This window comes from Petaurus breviceps, unplaced genomic scaffold (genome assembly GCF_028583685.1).
Source record: "Petaurus breviceps papuanus isolate PSGF00001 unplaced genomic scaffold, PetGlider_PUasm1.0 175, whole genome shotgun sequence".
Classification (NCBI taxonomy): domain Eukaryota; kingdom Metazoa; phylum Chordata; class Mammalia; order Diprotodontia; family Petauridae; genus Petaurus; species Petaurus breviceps.
This window is the reverse complement of record NW_027185764.1, coordinates 69,559,468-69,575,650: the sequence shown is the minus strand read 5'-3', so window position 1 is coordinate 69,575,650 and position 16,183 is coordinate 69,559,468. Positions and strand designations below refer to the sequence as shown.

Genomic DNA, 16,183 nt, shown 5'->3' with positions numbered 1-16,183 from the left:
AGAGTAGAGACAAAAGAGCCTGCCCTCGGCGCGCTTACATTTTTCTGGGCAGAAATAATCGGGACCGCAGATAAATCGATAGGTCGCTGCAAAGTAACTTGGACACCAGGAAGAGGTACTAACCTGAAAGGATCTGGAAGGAGAGACTTTACCTCCCCTGAGGAGTGATGGGACTGGAGATCTGTCTACACTATACCCCCAAGAATGGTCTTTCCCACCTTCTCCTTTACCCCTCCCCCACCAAACTCCCTCTCGCTGGCTCCAGTTGTGGGGCGGAGGACGCGTGGGAGTGGAAAGGGGTAAGTACGAAAATTGAAGATCAGCCCCTAAGACACACACGCTCACCAGCACCCACATCTAGGCACACCAGCCCTGGAACCAGTACAGGCACGGAGCTTGGGAAGAGGGAGGTGGTAGCGTCCCCCAGTGATCTGGTGATCCTAAAGGGGGGCGAGGTCCCCCAGAATGAAGCTGCAATACTTCAAACCCCATTATTGCAGCCAATGTCTGCCTATACCCGACCCGTTTCCTAAGCCCCTGGGGAAAGGGGAGGAGAAGGACGAGGAGGAAGAGGGGAGGAGGGGGAGGAGAGATGAGGATTGAGGAAAAGGCAGGTTCAAACCCGGCAGCTTCACCTCCTCGCTGCCCCTTGCAGCTGGGATTTAAAAGTCCTTCGGGCCTTGCTGAGGGGTGGTTTGGGGGCTGACTGTGATATTGCTCCTGGTGCTGAGGAGTAGTGGTGGGACGAATCTGGTTCTGAAGCGACGCTACAACTTGTTGAATCTGCTGGAAATTACTCAGCAAATGTAATGTCACCTGAGCTGACTCCTGGGCCAGGTGGGTCCCCTTATTTCTATTTCTTCACTTCGAATCTAGACTCCCTGAGCTGGGAGACAGAATTTGAATCCCCCTACTGGCAACTTCCTTCTCCTGGCTTCTCAGTACATCCTAGATAGCCCCCTGTTTGGGGGAGAGGTGCAGCATTTCCATTAAGAAAACCCAAGCTTGTGTTTGGGGATCCCTTAGTTTTTTGATGTGATTCAAATTTTTTACATCCACTCATATCCATCTCAAATCTACCTTGTTTTCAAGTTGCCCTCTTGGAGAAATTACTTAACTGAAGTACATGTGATTTGTGTATGACTAGTATGCTAATATCATTGTCAAATGATTTGTAACTCATGTGCCTTTGTCAAAATCCTATGTAATTTAAACCTTCCAGAACCCAGGGAAAGCAAGCCACTTCTTTCTAGCTTGCTCTCCTTTACCAAATGACCAAAGAAGTTTCTTTTAAAAATTATTTTGGGTTTTAGAATCTGTCCTCATGAATAACACGTGTATATGTATGTGTATGTATTTGCATACACATCTGCCTATCAATCATCAAATATTAGTTAAGTACCTAGAGACATTACTAAAAGGACTGAACAGTAACAACAAAAATGTATCAGGAACTGTGTAGATGCTAGGGAATTCCAGGACGATGAATGAAATAATCCTTATCTAACAATAAGCTTACATTCTAATGGAAGAGAAAAGTACATATAAAAATACACAGTGCATAAATATAAAGTCAACAAATACAGATATCTATAACATAGATACGGCCATTTAGGAGGAAGGGTGTGAGTTGGCACAGTCAGGAAAAACTTCATGTAGAAGATGATATATGAGCTCCATCTTAGGAGAAAAGAGGGATTCTGTGACAGTTAAAGGGAATTCATTTCTATTATGGGTATGGCCAATGCAAAGGTACAGAGAAAGGCTGTGAATAAAAAACAAAGAAAAGACAATTGGGCTAGATGGTATAATGTAGGAGGGAAAATAATGTCCAATGAACTTTAAAACTAGATTGAGGCCTGGTTTTATAGGACTTTAAAAGAAGAATTTCTGGGGCATCTAGTTGGTATAGTGAATAGAGAACTGGCCCCAGAGTCCAGAGAACCTGCGTTCAAATCTAACCTGAGATACAGGTCACTTAACCCCAATTGTTTCCAAGGAGAAAAAAAAAGAGGAGTTTCTATTTTGTCCTAGAGGCAATGGGAAGCCATTGGGGCTGGTAGAGTAGCTTAAGTAGATCTGTGCTTAAGGAAAATCCCTTTGACAGCAGTAAAGACTTGACAGAGAACAACTTGAGATGGAGAGACCAATTAGGAGGCTATTTTTTACAGGAATCTAGTAGAGAGTTGATGAGGGACTAAAATGGATGGAGAGAAGGGGTTACATGTGAGAGAAGGGAAAGTAGAAATGGCAAGATCTGGAAATCATTTGAATATGTGGGGTGAGGGGGAAAAGCGACAATCATGTAACAGTCATGCCTCAGCTGTCATTGTATTTTCCTCAGTCTCCATGTTTTTTATCTCCTACAAACCCAGTAACATTCATATGTTTGACAGGAAGCCCTTTCATCTGCTATCTGTACCAGCCCAGGACACTAAAAGGGTGGATGAAGATAAGTGAAAATGTCAAGGTACTGGCGAAGGGGCTAGAATGTCCCTGTTAAGCTATTAAATCAAGGATTATAAAAGAAAAAAATTTAGGTGGACCAATAAACTATTTGTGAAATGGCTACTTCTGTTTCTAAATTGTTAGTGAAACCTTGCCATAAAGCATATTACATTGCCCAGAAAGTCTTACTGCACTCTACCTCTAAGACAAAGAGAAAACAACCAAAAGCAAGATGATTTCATGATGGACTTATTTAAAAAAAATAAAATTCCCAGGGGTGGCTAGGTGGAGCAGTGAGTAGAGAGCCAGCCCTGGAGTCAGGAGGACCTGAGTTCGGATCCAGCCTCAGACACTTAAACACACACACACACACACACACACACACACACACACACACACAAAACAACTAGCCATGTGACTTTGGGCAAGTTACTTAACCCCAATTGTCCTTCAAGAAAAAAAAAAAGCAAATTCCTGGGCTATTACTTGGGTCAATTCCCAATCAATCCCATGCCTCCACCATCTGTTTTTGTATCTACACCTGCATTTACAGCTGTATCTTTAGCAAATTGCAATAACTGATGCCCAAGATACTAAACTTAAGTTACCAAAAATTGATTATTCTATTTGAGAAGACAGGGAGGTGAATTGTACATCTTAGAAAAAAAATGTTGAAGGAAGACATCAGTATCAGTTTAGTTGTTTTTCAGTCATGTCCAACTTTCATGACCCCATTTGGGGTTTTCTAGGCAAAGATACTGGAGTGGTTTGCCATTTCCTACTCCAGCTCATTTTACAGGTGAGGAAACTGAGACAAATAGGGTTAAGTGACTTACCTAGGGTCATGCAGGCACTAAGTGTCTGAAACAGGATTTGAACTAAGGTTTTCCTGACTCCAAACCTCTGTGAGTTTATATAGCACCTAGCTATACCGGGTGCTATATAAATGTAAACTATTATTGTTATTTAGCTGTTTTAGGAAGGCAAAATTCTCATACCCCTATTCTTTAGACTTGTGTAATGTGAATGTAAATTTTAAAGATCTTCCCTGCCCCTAGGCTAAAGTGCACCAGAAGCCTGGGGAGGGAGGCTTGTTTTTCAGTAGATACTTTTTGATTGGCCAGTGGGTCAATAAGGTTGTTACATTCTCTGAGTTAGGAGAAGGCTATATAAGCCCTGATGTGTAGCTTTGTTTTGGGACTCACTTTGAGAAGTGTTCTGTGATTTGATCTGAATTCTGGGAAGCCGTTGTTGAGAGTCCCCCAGCTTTGAAAAACCCAGAATGTGGAAACCCAGATGTTGACTGGGTATGGATGTAATGGTTGGACAGTTTGGAAATCTGTCTACTTGATGTTTCTGTCTTGATAATTATGCCTGTATACTTTGAGGGTGCTGACCTTTTCTCCTGAATAAGGTAAACGATATATGTCTGACTGATTAAAGTAAGCTTGTTAACCCATTTTGAGTTGCTTTCCTTTAACAAAGCAGATCCAAGAACCTGTGGTAGCTGCAAACCCTGAGGACGCTTGGGGTGCTTGCTGCTACAACTTGGAAAAAAGTCATTGACAGCTCCCTCCCCCTAACCCCCTATAGGGCCATGTAACTACATGGGCTTTTTTTCTTCCTCATTTCTCTAATCTTTTGGAAAAGAGATTGGCCAGCCAGTTAAGTAGAACCTAAAGGCATTGTCCGTTTTTTAACTTCAACTTCCTAAAGCTTATTCTAAGCCCCAATCTAACCTAGAGTTAGAAAGTAGATTGGTAACATGCATTCTTTAATTTAAAGAGTTTCTTTTTCAACAAGCTACTAAAGATCTGAATCTAAAGCCTACAGGTTTTCTCAGGTCTAAAATTATTTTTGTTCTCTCACACGAATGAGGGGGAAAAGGCAAAAGAACATAAACTTCTAGGTGGAATCCTTTTAGGAGATTACTGTCACCCTCAATTTTTTTTCCTCCAAATTCTGGCCTTTATTATGTACATGTTTCAAATTTTTTCAAGCTTTTGTCTGTTTCTAATAGGAGGAAAAGTCTTTAATAAACTATAAAATTATAGAAACACAAGCTATTGTTTGGATTATTATGAAAGGGTGTGTATGAATTCTTTTGTAAAATGGTCAGATGGACCCTTGAGGAAAGTAAAGAATCATTTAGAGCCACTCAATGCCAACTGAAGTTCCAATATACTTTAAAAGACTGCCTAGACAAATGTCAACTTAAATCTGGCGTACAGAAAAGGACAATAAAACCAATTCTACCTTGGGATGCTTGGGAATCACCAGCACTATCTTTCCAAAAACATCATGGGATAATTTGCATAACTCAGCCCAGCTGCCCCAGAGAAAGGTGGAAGACAGCAAGACAAAAGGAAAGATAATAAAGGCAGTAGCTCTCTATGTGTCCCAAAAGTCTCAAGAGGAAAGGGTAAATAAATGTGAGGCACACTAACTAGGTATTACCATAATGGAGGACATAAGTAGAAATTTACCGTGTGCCTTTGTTACTGTTGTTCACTCACATCTGATTCTTTGTGACTCCACTGGGAATTTTCTTAGCAGAAACACTGGCCATTTCCTATTCCAGCTCATTTTACAGATGAGGAAACTGAGGCAAACAGGGTTAAATGACTTATCCAGGGTTACACTGCTAGTAGGTGTCTGAGGCTGGGTTTGAACTCACAAAGATGAGTCTTCCTGATTCCAGGACTCGTACTGTATCTACTGTACCACCAAGCTATACCATGTGCTTTAGGAATAGAGAACATAGACCTGTTTGAGTAAGGAAGGAGGAGCAAGCCTGGTCTATAAGAGATACTTCTACTTTCTCTTCTCTCCCTCTGTTCTTTAACCCCTTTACAAAATGGCTCATCTTTACACAGAAACTGTTCTCTCCAAAGTTACCAAAGATCTCTTTGTTGTCAAATCCAATGGCCTTTTCTCAATCCTCATTCTCCTTGACCTCTCTGCAGTCTTTGACATAATTGATCTCTCTTTCTTGCTTGATATGCTCTTCTCCCTAAGTTTTTGGGATCCCAATGTCTCCTGGCTGTCCTCCAGGATTCTGCCCCGGGGCCTCTTATCTTCTCTCTCTGTAATGGTAATGTAATTTGAATTTGAAGATCTCTTTGTGTTGGCAAAGGTAGCAGGTACTTAGCACTTAGCAATTGATCCAGCAAGCCTCTGTTGGGGAAACAGAAGGTGTGAACTCTTGTCTCCTGTTGCTGATGTAATAGGAAGGGGTTGGCTGAAACAGGAAGCTAATGTTGTGTGTATATAAGAAAAGCCCCCATAGAGGTACAGTCAGAATTTCTTTGGACCAGCATCTGATGGCAATGCAGCTACAGAAGAGAGAATGGAGAACTGAGCCAGAATTTCCTGAGAACTTGTGGTGATGGAGCTTCTTCTGAATAGGAGCCCAGGAGCCTGGAGCCCAGGTGACAGAGGAGCCCAAGAGCCCAGGAGAAGACTGAGGAAGCAGAAGACAGGAAGCATGACCAGGATGCTGAGACTTTGTCTGTTTGTGGCTTGGTTGAGCCTTGAATTCCTGGGAGCAGAAATTATGAAGGAGTTGAGATGGACTGGACCCTGTGAACTTCAGTGTGGAGCAGGACCTGCCCAGAGAGCTGGACAAGGAACTGGGAGCTGTCTGCTGGTGAACCCAGGTGACAGTCTGGTGAATCCAGGTATAATCTGGGACCATGGAAGGGGTTCCAGGGAATCTGAGAACTGGCCCCAAGTCAAGATGAAAAGACCTCTCTGTGGGTACTGAGTAATGATGAAATTGTAGTTTACTGGTAACCTAGGGGTAGAGGGTTTTATGTATGATATTTAGTAATTGATTACTCAATAAGTGACTGATTGAGTTAATCAAGTGTTCCCCATGAGTGGAAGACTTTGACTATTGTACTTTGAGATGATTGTTCTTTGTTCTAAATAATGTGACCACTTTGGTGAAAACTATGTGGCCATTTTAATGATAAGCTGTTGTGAATACTGTATTGTGATTTTCTGTGATAAATTGTAATCTTGTGAATGCTGTACCTTGATTTTCTGTGGATGTTTTGCTTTGATTTGTTATGGAATAAATAGACTGTTCACTATACTGTATAATCAGAATCTTCAAAGCTGTTCACAGTAGCAGTCCTCTGGAAAGCTGCTCAAGTATGGCATTACATCCTTCTTTACTTGATGATCTCATCAGCTCCCAAGGACTTAATTATCACCTGTATGCTGATGATTCTCAAATATACCTTTCCTGCTATAATCCCTCCACTGACCTCCAGTATCACATTTCCAACTGCCTTTCAGACATTTTAAACTGGATATCCAGTAAACATCTCAAACTCAACATGTCCAAGACTGAACATCTTTCCCCTGGAAACCTCCCTTTCTCTTAACTTCCACATTACTACTAGAGAAACCACCATCCTCCCGGTTCTTCAGGCTCCCAACCTAGGTTTCATTCTTGACTCGTTATTATCCCTCATTTTTCATATCTAATCCATTATCAGGGCCTATTGGTTTCACTTTTGATACAGCTTTCTAATATTCCACTTTCTCCCCTCTGACACTGCCACAATTCTGTCCAGGCCCTTATCAGATAACCTAGACTATTGCAGTAGCCTTGGTGAGTCTTCCTGCCTCAAGTCTTCCTTCACTCCTATCCATCATCCATTCAGTCACCAGAGTGGTTTTCCTAAAGAACAGATCCTACCATGTCAGTATTTCTGCTAAGAAAATCCCAAATGGGGTCACAAAGAATCAATAAACTCTAGTGGCTTCCTATTCCCTCCAGGATCAAATATAAAACCTTCTGTTTGGTGTTCAAAGCCCTTCATAACCTAGCCCCCTCCTACCTAGTCTAGCCTGAACACATTCTTCAATCCAGTGACACTGCCATTCAGGCTGTTTATGAACAAGACATTCCATCTCTTTCTTGGCTAAGTGAATTTTCTCTGGCTGTCCCCTATGCCTGGAATGCTCTCAGTCCTTACTGCTGCCTACTGGCTTCTTTGGCTTCCTTACAGCATCAGCTAAAATCACATCTTCTGCAGGAAACATTTCCCAACCCCTCTTAATTCTAGCGACTTCCCTCTGTTAATTATTTCCTATTTATCCTGTCATAGTTTGTACATATTTATTTCCTTGTTTCCTTCCCCATTAGATTGTGAACTCCCTGAAGGACTGTCTTTTGCCTCTTTTTGTAACCACAATGCTTGTTGTTGGCTTAACATAGTGCCTGACACACAGTAGGCACTTAATAAATGTCTACTCACTGACTCACTTTTAAGCTCAGTCCTTTACAAATATTATCTCGTCCCATCCTCACAGCAACCCTGTGATGTAGATGCAATTATCTTCATGTTATGGTTGAGGAAACTGAGGCAAGCAGAGATTAAGTTACTTGCTCAGGGTCACACCGCTAGTAAGTGGTTGGAAGAGGTCTTCCTGTTCCAGCCCCAGCACTGTATGCACTGCACCACCTAGTTGCTCCAAATAATCCAAAGAATTATTCTTACAGCTACCCGAAGATACCTTTTTTGAGCAAAGTAGGACTATGTAAACTAGGTATAAAACAGTGGAAAATTTAAATAATCTAAAGAAAACTCAGTGACCTAGGGACACAAAAGACTTGTGACAGTGCCACTTGAGGAGCCAGCTCAAGAGCTGGTACCTGGATAGAAGGCACCTAGTGCCATCTACTGGGAAACAGCTAAATAGCATGGAGTAGAAGCTGAGGACTAAAATAGCAAAAAGAATAACCAATCTCTATTAGGAACAGAGGATGGTGATGATGATAGTAATAATAGCTAGCATTTATATAGTACTTTAAGATTTATGAAGCACTTTACAAATATTATCTTATCCTCACATCAATCCTGGGAGGTAGGTACTATTATAACCCCCATTTTACAGATGAGAAAACTGAAGCAGACAATGGTTAAGTGACTTGCCTAGGTTCATATAGCTAGTTAGTGGCTGAAGCTGGATTTTGAATTCAGGTATCCCTAACTCCAGGTCTATCACTTTTATCTATTGCAACATCTAGTTACCTCTAGTGGTAAAATGAACAGATGACACTTTGGGGAAATATTTAGTAGACTTGTGAGTCTGAATTTAGCTTTTAATGTCCTTTCCAACCTAACTCCAATCTATCTTTCCAGTTCATTGTATGTTATTTCTCTTCCTGAACTCAACATTGTAGACAAATGTCTTTCTCTCTGTTTCTAACATGACTCTCCATCTCCTGTCTCTATGATATTGAAATTGACAAATACCCCAGCTTGGAATGTGCTCCCTCCTCATTTATGCCTCATAGACTATGTCTTTTCCTTTAATACCCAACTCAGACATCACCTTGCATTTTCTGATCCTCCCAACTGCTAGTGTCCACTCTCCCTAACTATCTTGTGTTTATTTTGTATTTACTCTTTCTTTTTATTCTTCATATATTACATGGGTACTTGTTGTTTTATCTCATAGGACCTTGAGAATGGAGATTATTTTGTTCTTTGTATTTAATCCCTCATTACTTTAGTCTAATACATCATAATTACATAGTAATTAATATTACTAATTTTATTATATATAATTATATTGTAAATATTATTTTATATTATGTAATTACATATAAATATATTATAATAATACTAATATTATTAATACATAGTAATGATTAATAGATTGAATGCTTATAAGTAGAGCTGGTGACTAGTGTCATACAGTGCCAGATACTGAATTCCCCGGGTTCCACCTGAGTTAGGGTAATGAACCAGAGGAGTGGTTTCATGACCATCTGTACTTAACATAATATATGGCATTTCGATGTCTCTTCACTCCCCAGTTTCCAATTCTAGTCCTGAGAACAGTAACCAAATCAACACTACTATTTCTGGAAAAGATATGTCAATCAATTACCCTATGACTCTAATTACTATTCCCTCTGACTTCCCTGACCACCACTCCTTTTTATATGTTGTCTTTCCCCATTAGAATGTAAGCTCCTTGAGGGCAAGGATGGTCTTGCTTGCTTATATTTGTATTCTTAATACCTAATACGTACTTAGCACATAATAAGCACTTAATAAATTCTTTTCCATCTATCCATCCATTAATTCAAGTAAAGTTCCCCAAAATGGACCCTGACCTTCATATTAGAAGGGAGCTTCTTACTCGAATTACACTTGACTCTGGATAGGGCCCATTAACTAGGGTATTGATTTCAGTGGTGGCCCTGAAAGTCATTTTGTTTAGTATTTACAAATGGAAATGTTTTCAAATATGGAAAGCTATAATGATGTTACAAAATCACAAATTTTTCAAGATGGTAGGAACTTTTAAAGATTATATAGTCCAACTCTTTGACTTCACAGATGGGATCGAGAAAAATGTGATATAAAAAGTTGTCAGGGACAAAGTTGGGAGTAGAACTCTTTCTACTTTGTCATCCCTGATTTCAGTGCTCCTAAAATGTACTGGAAATGTTATGTGTAATATATATTCCATTGGAATTTTGGGGGATGTGGGGGGCAGGAAGGAAGAGGAGGTTTGCATAAGGAGAAGGGCACCATAGTAAGAATGTAGTCAGCAGAGCAGCTTGAGTTGTGCTATAATGTGTCAAAGTTCAGTGGAGGACCATGAAGGAAGACATGAGAATGATGTTTGCCGCTTAGATGAATTGAGATGGAAGTGCATGAAACTGGATGTTGGCATCCCAGGAAGAAGATCTTTAGAAGATCCGTTCTTTATAGCTGTTTCTATTCACTATCCATCAATCAATCAATCAGTCTTCATTTATTGAGAATCTACTATGTGTCAGACATTGTTCTAGGCACTGGGATACAAAGACAAAATGAAACAGTTCCTGCCCTCAAGGAGCTTACATTCTAGTGAAGGAACCAACATGTGCACACACAGGAGGTGACGTTTTGCCAGGAAAGTCAATCCACTGCTACCACCTCTACTACTCCCTCCCCTCAGATCTATCAGAAGATAGCCCAGGAAGAGAAGCAATACCCACACAACTGATCCTACTTCCAAATCTACCCTTTGCAACATCATTCAGGAGAATCAACCCTTTTGGAAATTCAATTTGGCAATGGCATCTGAAGACAGCCTGGGGGGAAGGAAGTTGGAAGCACCCACTTTTGAAAAAGGACAGGATCAAAGTAGAGAATAGAACAAGTGGGAGGCGGGATAGGAGGGAGGGAAATATAGTCATTCTTTTACAATATATCTACTATGGAAATGTTTTGCATAGCTACACATGTACAACCTATATTGAATTGCTTATCTTCCCAGTGAGGGTGGGTGACAAAGGAGGAAGGGAATGAATCTGGAATTCAGTTTTAAAATCAAATGTTTAAAATATATATCTATACACACACACACACACACATATATACTATTACCAATATTATTTTACATGTAAATGGGAAATAAGATATACAGGCACTGGGACATAGAGATCCACCGTGTCCTACTGGAAAGCTTATGGGAGAAAATATGGGAGACAGCAGATTGGAAGAAGTGATATTCAGTGGGGTGGCTATTTTGGGGTGGTGGGTAGGGGGAAATGGGGAGAAAATTTGTAACTCAGAATCTTGCAAAAATGAATGATGTAAACTAAAAGTAAATAAAGCATTTGATTAAAATAATAATAATAATAATCACAATCCTACAATATGTGTCTACAAGAGACACATTTGAAACAAGGGGATACGCACAGGGTAAAGGTAAAAGGCTGGAGTAGAATATATTATGCTTCAGCTAAAGTAAAAAAAAGCAGGGGAGCAATCCTTATCTCAGATAAAGTAAAAGCAAAAAATAGATCTAATTAAAAGAGATAAGGAAGGAAACTATATCCTGTGAAAAGGCACCATCAAGAATGAAGCAATATCATTACTTAACATATATGCACCAAGTGGTATATCATCCAAATTCCTAGAGGAGAAATGAAGGGAATTAGAGGAAGAAATAGAAAACTATACTAGTGGGGGATCTCAATCTTCCCCTCTCTGAACTTGATAAATCTAACCTCAAAATAAGCAAGAAAGAAGTTAGGAAGGTGAATAGAATTTTAGAGAGGCTAGACATGATAGATCTCTAGAGAAAACTGAATGGGGATAAAAAGGAATATACCTTCTTCTCAGCAGTACATGGCACATACACAAAAATCGACCATGTACTAGGGCCTAAAAACCTCACAATTTAGTGCAGAAAGGCAGAGATATTCAATGAATCATTCTCAGATCATGATGCAATAAAAATCATATACAATAAAGGGCCATGGAAAGATGGACTAAAAACTAATTGGAAACTAAACAATTTAATTCTAAAGAATGAGTGGGTCAAACAAGAAATTATAGAAACAATCAGTAACTTCATTCAAGAGAATGACAGAAATGAGACAACATACCAAAACTTGTGGGATACAGCAAAGGCAGTTCTTAGGGGAAATTTTATATCCCTGAATGCATACAAGAATAAATTAGAGAAAATGGAGGTTAATGAATTGGTCATACAATTGAAAAAGCTAGAAAAAGAACAAATTAAAAATCCCCAATTAAATACTGTTAGAAACAATGAAAACCAAAGAAGAGATTAATAAAATTGAAATTAAGAAAACTATTGAATTAATAAATAAAACTCAGAGCTGGTTTTATGAAAAAAAAAAACAATAAAATCGATAGACCTTTAGTCAATATGATAAAAAGAAAGAAAGAAGAAAAACAAATTATGAGTATCAAAAATGAAAAGGATGAATCTACCTCCAATGAAGAGGAAATTAAAACAGCAATTAGGAATTATTTTGCCCAATTGTATGCACATGTATTTGACAATCTTAGTGAAATGGATGAATATTTACAAAAATATAAGTTGCCCAGATTAGCTGAAGAGGAAGTAAATTGCTTAAATAACCCCATCTCAGAAAAAAGAAATTAAACAAGCCATCAGAGAACTCCCTAGGAAAAAATCTCCAGGGCCAGATGGATTTACTAGTGAATTCTATCGAACTTTAAAAAAAAATTGATTCCAATACTCTACAAACTATTTGGGAAAATTAATGAAGGAGTCTTACCAAGTTATTTTTATGACACAAATATGGTACTGATACCTAATTCAGGAAGAGATAAAACAGAGAAAGAAAATTATAGACCAGTTTCCCTCATGAATATAAATGCAAAAATTTTAAATAAAATATTAGCAAAAAGACTACAACAACTTATCACAAGAATAATACACTTTGATCTGGTAGCATTTATTCCAGAAATGCAAGGATGGTTTAATGAAACCATCAGTATAATTGGTCAGATGAAGAATAAAACTAGCAGAAAACACATGATTATCTCAATAGATGCAGAAAAAGGCTTTTGACAAAATACAACACCCATTCTTATTAAAAACACTAGACAGTATAGGAATAAATGGAGTCTTCCTGAAAATAATAGGTAGAATATAACTAAGCATTAACTAAACATATAACTCAGCAAGTATTATATGTAATGGGGATAAGCTAGAAGCATTTCCAATAATATCAGGGGTGAAACAAGGATGTCCACTATCACCCCTCTTATTCAATCTGGTACTAGAAATGTTAGCAGTAGCAATTAGAAAAGAAAAAGAAAACAAAGGAATCAAATTAGGCAAAGAAAACACTAAGCTATCACTCTTTGAAAATGATATACTTAGAGTATCCTGGAGAATCAAGTAAAAAACTATTTGAGGCAATAAATAAATTTGGCAAAGTTGCAAGATATAAAATAAACCCACCTAAATCCTTGGCATTCCCATATATTTCTAACAAAATCCAACAGCAAGAGGTAGAAAGAGAAATCCCATTTAAAGTTACTGTAGACATTATAAAATATTTGGGAATCTACCTGCCAAAACAAACCCAGGACCTATATGAACACAGCTATAAAACACTTTTCACACAAATAAAGTCAGATCTAAGTAATTGGAAAAACATAATTTGCTCATTCCTGGGTCATATATATGATAATAAATATGATAATATAATAAAAATAAAAATTTTACCCAAATTAAATTGCATATTTAGTTCCATACCAATCAATCTACAAAAAATTATTTTTTAGAACTAGAAAAAATAGTAACAAAATTCATTTGGATGAACAAATGGTCCAGAATATCAAGGGTATTGATATAAAAAATATCAATAAAAAGAAATGCTAGGGAAGGTGGCCTAGCCATATCAGATTTTAATCTGTATTATAAAGCAGCAGTCATCAAAACTACTTGGTACTGGATGAGGAATAGAATAGTGGATCAATGGAATAGATTGGGTACAGGAGACTCAGCAGTCAATGACTATAGTAATCTACAGTTTGATAAACCCAAAGACCCCAGTTTTTGAGATAAGAACTCACTATTTGGCAAAAACTGCTGGGAAAGCTGGAATATAGTGTGGCAGAAACTGGGCATAGACTATTATCTAACACTGTATACCAAAATAATGGGTGCAGGATCTAAGTATAAAGGCTGATATTGTAAGCAATCTGGGAAATCAAGGAATAGTTTACCTGTCAGATTTATGGAAGAAGGGAAGACTTTATGACCAAACAAGAGATAGAGAGCATTATAAAATGCAAAATGGATAATCTTGATTACATTAAATTGAAAAGTTTCTGTACAAATAAAGCCAATGTAACCAAGATTAAGAGGGAAGTGGAGAAACTGGGGAAGAATTTTTACAACATGTCTCTAATAAAGGCCTAATTTCTAAAAAATACAGAGAACTGAATCAAATCTATAAGACTACAAGTCATTCCCCAATTGATAAATGGTCAAAGGATATGAACAGGCAGTTTTCAGAGGAAGAAATTAAAGATATCAATAAGCATATGAAAAAATGCTCTAAATCACTATTGATTAGAGAAATGCAAATCAAAATAACTCTGAGGTACCACACACACCTCACCAGTCAGATTGGCTAAGATGACAAAACCGGAAAATGACAAATGCTGGAAAGGATGTGGACAAATTGGAACACCAATGCATTTTTGGTGGAGTTGTGAACTTATTCAGCCATTCTGGAGAACAATCTGAAAGTATGCCCAAGGTGCTATAAATAATTGCATTTGACCCAGCAATACGACTTCTAGGGTTGTATCCAAAGAGATCATAGAAGTGGGAGGAAGACCCATATGTATAAAAATATAGCAGCTCTTTCTGTAGTGGCAAAAAATTGGAAATTAAGAGGATGCTCATCAATTGGGGAATGGCTAAACAAGTTGTGGTATATGAATGTAATGGAATACTATTGTGCTATAAGAAATGAGGAGCAGCCAAACTTCCTATTTACCTCGAGAGACTTATACAAACTGATGCTGAGTGAGAAGAGCAGAACCAGGGGAAATTTGTACACAATTACAGACACAATTTGTGTGTGACATCTGACTTTGATCAACTGGACTCTTCTCAGCATTGCAAGGTTATAAGACAACTCCAAAAGACTCATGATGGAAGGAGATGTCTACTTTCAGAGAAAGGACTATAAAGAACAGAGTTTGAATACAGACTGAAGCGAACTAGCTGCTCTCTTTCTTTTTCGATTTTGTTTCCTCTCTCCCATTGTTCATTCCATCTGATACAATCCTTCTTTACAATCTGACTAATGTCTCATGTAAAAGTATTTGCAGATCCTATACTTGATTGCCACCATGAGGAGGGGGGTAAGGGAAAAGAAGGAGGGGGAGAAAATTTGAAGCTCAAGGGATTGTGGAACTGAATCTTGGAAACTAAAAGTAAACAAACAAATTAATAAAGACCAAAAAATAAAATAAAATCCCATCCTCTCCAAGTATATTTTCCCAAACCCTCTTAATTCCTATGCCTTCCCTCTGTTAATTATTTCCTATTATTCCTATTCCTGAATATAGTTCGTACATATATGTTTGCTTATTATCTCCCCATTAGATTTTTTTTTAAAGCAATTGGGGTTAAGTAACTTGCTCAAGGTTACACGGCCAGGTGTTTCTGGGTGGGTGCTAAGTGTCTGAGCCCGGGATTCGATCTCCAGGTCATCCTGACACTGGAGCCGGTGCTCTTACTCGCTGTGCTACCTGGCCGCCCCTCCCCATTAGATTTTGAGCTCCTTGAGGCCAGAGACTGCCTTTTGCTTCTTTTTGTATCTCCAGCACCTCACATAGTAGGTGCTTAATAAATGTGTATTGACTGACTGAATATTAGAATATTAGCTTGTTGGAAGCAGGGATTGTCCTGCTCTTCTGTTTGCATCCTCATCGCTTACCAATACTTACTAAATAGGGGCTTAATAAGTGTTTCTTTAATTGATTCATCCATTCTTTCATGTAAGTATGTGCAATACTTGTAAATAGGTACAAAAAAATTAATTTCTTAGTGGAGGCACTAACAGCTAGACACGGGATTGTTGTGGTTTTTTTCCTTTGTTTTTGAAGAGGACCAGTGACATCATGGGTGATATCTTGACTCATGTATGAATTAACTACAGGAAAGAAGTGGTGCTTGAGTGAGTTTTGAAGAAAATTAGAGATTCTAAATAATTGATGAAACAAGTGCTTCTATGTGCCAGGTGCTCTGCTAAGTTCTGAAGATAAAAAGAAAAAAGCAATCCCTGTCCTCAAGGGATTTACCTTCTAATGGAGGAGACAAAATTTGTATAAATTTGGATATAAAATATTCATGTATAGTAGATAGAGGGGAAGGCCCCAGTAGCTGGAGGAACCAAGAAAAG

The 16,183-nt window shown here is 38.4% G+C and overlaps 1 protein-coding gene and 1 long non-coding RNA gene across 2 annotated transcripts in view; one reads left to right on the top strand and one right to left on the bottom strand.

Annotated features, from left to right (window-relative positions):
• Positions 1–232, bottom strand: part of KIAA1958 (KIAA1958 ortholog) — a 245,429-nt gene extending 245,197 nt beyond the window's left edge. Inside the window, exon 1 of the mRNA XM_069085326.1 lies at positions 124–232. The gene's annotated coding sequence lies outside the window, so the exon portion shown is untranslated. The remainder of the gene's footprint in view (positions 1–123) is intronic.
• Positions 184–16,183, top strand: part of LOC138158960 (uncharacterized) — a 58,781-nt gene continuing 42,781 nt past the window's right edge. Inside the window, exon 1 of the long non-coding RNA XR_011167772.1 lies at positions 184–299. This is a non-coding gene — a long non-coding RNA (uncharacterized lncRNA). The remainder of the gene's footprint in view (positions 300–16,183) is intronic.